General features: G+C 43.1%; 1 pseudogene; it reads left to right on the top strand.

Annotated features, from left to right (window-relative positions):
• The first annotated feature begins 571 nt into the window (after positions 1 to 571).
• LOC119738548 lies at positions 572 to 4,722 on the top strand (annotated as a pseudogene).
• The last annotated feature ends 395 nt before the right edge of the window (positions 4,723 to 5,117 follow it).

The raw sequence follows: 5,117 nt of genomic DNA, 5'->3' as shown, positions 1-5,117 counted from the left end.
GGCTTGTAAATTCCGACATGGGCCGTCACATTATATCCGTCGAGTTCTAATCATCAGCCCCAAATTGTCGGCCTAGCAAGGAGGTTTGTCAGCAATACAAAAATAAGAGACACTGAATAGCAGATCTGCACGTGTCGCCGTTATAAAAGTTTGTTCGAACATTGACTAACGCCTGAACAATCTGTGCGGCCGGGTGTCAAAAGTGGGATAACGGCACTTTAACTTGAACTGAACAATTTCGACGGACCCCTGGATACCCAGGATCGATAGTGCAGGACATCGTATACAACCTGCCAGCAAGAGAAGATTCTTTCCTCCATGCTGGGGTGAAGCAACAAATTGCAGAAATTGAAAACAAAAGATCGGAGGCCCACACAGGCCCCTGACTCCAAGCTGTATAAAAAAGGCTCTTTTGCAAGTAAAAAATTTTTCCCCAGACAAATGAAACCCAGCCTATCTGTGGCTTTGTTCCCTATGCTCCTGTTAGCTGTGCCTTTCATTTAAGCAAAAAATAGCCTACACGCATTGGCAGCTGTGGCTCCCAAATTCCCATCCGAATGTTTCGTGGATTTGTCATTTTCCTCAAATTTAACCCCTGAAACATGCAGTTTCCAGATTTGTTTGATAAAGGTTTTCAATGCAATTTAACAAGATTATTTCAAGATAATGTAAATCACAAATACAACGAATATGTATCTTTTTCTTTTCAGTCATGTCGCCCACTGTGGATGGGACCCAGAAAAAGGTTTAGACGTAAGTTATACTTGAGTCTCTTTTTATTGTATTTGTGATTTTTTTTTTATCTGTTAAAGGGAAGATACAACATTTGCAAAGATCAAAAATGATCAAATTATCACGAAATATCTTACTGGATTTTTAGGGAATGACAGTCGAAAGCATCATGTAAAATCGTGGCTCCTGGTGATCTGATATTTTCAAGAAAACTTGTATTTTTCCAACGCTGGTCGGTCGACCAGCTTCGAGAAAACTGACTTTTTTCAAAAAGTGCTCCTAATTTTTCATATTTAGTTATTCCGCATTTTCTTTACAATTGATTACACACCTGTGAAGGGGTACAAGCCTTCTAGACTGATTCTCTGACCTTGCAATCCTCCAAAGTCTATAAATTGCTCCGTTTCATCTTACGTGGGGTCAGGGAACCAGACTACAAAAACATGGTTGGTTTTCTTGGATTTTCCAGCATCTCCGAACCCAAAACGTGAAGCAAGTCAGTTTAACAATATTTGCTATAACATACTTATCCTCCAAATCCATTTATTTCTGAAAATTGCAGCAAAAGCAAATGTTGTACATTCTCTTTAATTGGACTTTTTGATCTTTTGTTTTGCCACCCCCCCCCCCCAAAGGTTTAGATTGTTTGTACACATTGGCAGCGTGTGACCAGTTCCGGGTGTGACGTTACCTTTTCTATTCAGTATATTGAGTTCAACATTAGCCTTTTCTGGCGGACACAGTAGGAGGGCGCTATTTAAAGCAGTACAAATTGAGAAAATTCAAAAGAGTTTACTGCTCCAAATAGCATCCTCCTAGTGTCCGCCATACTTCAAAAAGGCTAATGAGTTTAGAACAAAAACTAGTGAAACTTCCTTTGAATCCTTGACCCCCAGCTGGAAGAGATGGACCAAGATGTCCAGGGCTGGTTTGAAAGCCTTGGTGTGGACGGAAGCAAATTCCAGGACAAGGAAACCATGGAAATCATCAATAATTTTATGAGGCAAAATGGAGGAATCAATGCTATAAAAGATGCAGTGGCTCGTAAGTAAAAGCCGAATGTTAGGGTCTTCAAACTACTTCAGACAGCTTGTGAAGTAAGGTGTAGCACAAAATGGACATTAAGCCTCAAACCAAGGGGAACTATTTATCCTTAAAAATAATCTGAACAGTTTTTTATTAGGTCAGATCACGGTCTTTTTTTTTTCAGCGAACCCACTCTTCACAAGTACAGGCGATCATGTTTGAGGCAGCTTTTGTTTTCTGTAATCACATTGCAATGGACGATTGAAAGGGTTTGAAATAGTGGTGCCCCTTTCTTATAAATGCATGTATGTCATCCTGCAGTAGCGTATTTTCTGGCCTTCAAGTTGCAGATAACAATGGGCACCTTGCATGCGTGTAAACTTTTCTTGTAATAATAATAACAGCTTGTTATATAGCGCTTTTAACTAAGTGCTTTACGTTATTATTACCCCTGATCAGTGGGCCTATAAAACATTCCCAATACCATCTCAGCCTCCTGGGGAGTATACAGCTCGATGCAGCCTGTTAAGCACAAGGAAGCTAATTCATTTACAATGACCATCTCTGCCCTCACAGGTACCCATTTACTCCTGGGTGGAGAGAAGCAATGAATGACAAAGTGCCTTGCCCAAGGGCACACGCACCATGATCCCAGGCTGGACTTGAACCCACAACCTGCAGCTTAACCCACAGACCACGAATCCAGTGCCCTTAACCACGAGGCCACAGCACATGTAGATCTCAGAGATACATGTACTGCTAAATGTCAAAGCCCAACTCATTTGAACATCCCTGTGAATGTTTTCATTTGTATTTTCTTATTCCTCAAGAGCAACGAACCCGAGGCATGTCTGCCCCTCCACCCCCGCCCCCATCTCGTGGCTCTGCTCCTCCGCCTCCCCCAATAGGCAACCGTGGTGCTCTCCCACCACCTCCCCCAAGCCGTGGTCCTGCACCCCCTCTCCCACACTCATCTCGTGGGCACCACCGCCACCCCCACCCTCGCGCGCTCTGCCCCCGACACCCCCCTCCATGGCCCCTCCTATGCGTCCACCCAGCATGCAGTCCTGGCCTTCGGCAGCCCCTCCACCCCCACAGCGATCTGGCGGAGGTGGACCCCCACCCCCTCCACCCCCTCCACCCCCAGCTGTTGGAGCCGCGCCGCCCCCTCCCCCTCCCCCTATTGGTGGGGGAGGACGCACAGGACTCCTAGATGATATCCACAGGGGTAATGCCTTGAACCGTGTGGATCCAAATGACCGACCAGCCCCAGCCAACAGTGGACATGGCATGCTACTGGATCAGATAAGGGGAGGAAAAGCCCTCAAAAAGGTACGAAAAGGCAGTTTGTATTAAAGTAAATATCAATACACCCCTTGCTTTCCCTAAAGTCAGCTTTTGTTACTTTAATCCAAGACAAGGGCAGAACAAAGTGCCTAATTACATGTATGTCTATCCCATCAGAACAATGAGATGCCTTCAGGTGTAACGTGTAAAAAAAAATGCAGAACCAGTGTTATCATGTGTCATTCAATTGTTGATTGAATGATTACCAAATTAGATTGCTAATACATAAATGTATCAATCACAAGGCTTACTCACTGTTCAGTGCTGAAAGAACCTCTATAATGCTTGTTTATTAAGCCGTCTTTCAAATGCATCTGGTTCTCCAATGTTTATTTCAGCTGCATATTTAGGACTGCATTTAACAGCATGCTGTAATATGCATTTAGCACAACGTGCAGCTTTGAATATACACAATGTAATATGTAGTATAGGTGCTAATGGGTTGAAGCGATATATTTAGGACTCTTGTGATGGTAAATCATTTCCATCAATCATCAACAGGTGGATATCGATCGTGAGGCAGAAGTGGCCCCCAGCGTACCTCAGGATGGCCTAGGGGCTGCACTGCTCAACGCTCTGCAGATGAGAAGCAATGCCATCAACCCTGGTGAGCAGAAACTTAGGGCCCGTCTTGATTCATATCAGGAACAAGTTCCAGACAAGTTGCAGGTAGAATCATTCACTTTGTCCAGAAAAAGCTCTGCATTTGTCCCGGACATGTTCCGGGGAAATTTTCATTCGCAACTGCTTGACTCACCAAATCGATAACTAAATTGCGAGAAGATTGCAGGGAAAATGTTGAGAATCCTACAACTTGCGAACTAAGTCTGCAACTTGTCCGGAACTCGTCCAGGATATGAATTGAGATAAGCCCTCTAAGGCACCTGGGAACATTTATAATTACCTTTACAACGGACCTACAGAGAAAAAGCTTGCTTTATAAAGTAAATATAGAGATGGTATCAAATGTCGCGAGATGGATTCATTCAGAAGAAAACAATCATTGGAGTTTTTTTTATGTACCCAACTCCCTAGGCCTTTTTGCTAGGATGTAGCCTCAATCCTGCAAAATCCTTCGATTGGCCTCATGGAAAAATAGCGTATAGCCTCAATCCTGCAAATTCCTCCATTTTTTCTTGAATATGGTCCTTGGAGTGGTGACCACTGCCTGAATCCTGCAAAATTCTGCGGCAGTGACTGTCAATATGTTGAGGCTTGGCCAGTAACATCCTGGAGCAGTACTATATTTATGCATGGCTGAGCATAAACAACACAAGGTCCAGCTCAAGACATTGACAAAGTGCAGCCTTCGAAATCAGTATCGCACTTTTGCCATGTAACCTCAATCCTACAAATTCCTCCACTTTGGCAAAGAGGATTTTGAAGGATTCAGGGCAGTTAGGGATTTATTAATGCATTTGTCTCTCTTTTTTTCTTCTTCTCCTTCACCTCCCATCTCCCCTGCAGAAAACAGTGATGACGATTCTGAGGATGACGACTTTGATGATGATGATGAAGAGTGGGATTAAACTGAGGACTAAAAACAGAATTGCGTGTTTTCGGTAACCAATCCACCTGGATTTTTTAGGCCAAATTGCTGATTGCAAACTTTTTATTTCCACGAAATCCAATTGATGCAAGTACATAAAAATTAATTTCCTACTTACCTACCTAGATAATATGTAGGGCATTACTGTAAATAACCATTTTTTTTCTTGTCCGCATAAGCCAGGAGAGAGCATGCAATCGAGAACAATTAATCACTCAATTGCAGTCCAGTTTCAATAGTTTTCCTTGCACTTGTTAAATAATAGCCGTCCAATCATGTGGTATCTAATTCGTCGAGTCCACCACACGTCCATAACAAGTCTTTCCTTTTGTAAGTCCTTCCAGGAATCGGGGTAAAGTAAGGGGGGTTTGAACAATAAATAACAAAGGAATGCCATTGTAACAATTTAATAGAGCATGACTTGAATTGAGACGGAAATATACGGCAGCATCCCACCTATCTC

The sequence above is a fragment of the Patiria miniata genome, unplaced genomic scaffold (genome assembly GCF_015706575.1).
Source record: "Patiria miniata isolate m_02_andy unplaced genomic scaffold, ASM1570657v1 HiC_scaffold_3, whole genome shotgun sequence".
Taxonomy (NCBI): Eukaryota; Metazoa; Echinodermata; class Asteroidea; order Valvatida; family Asterinidae; genus Patiria; species Patiria miniata.
Note: the sequence above shows the minus strand (reverse complement) of the source record. Positions and strands in the feature narration are given on the sequence as shown.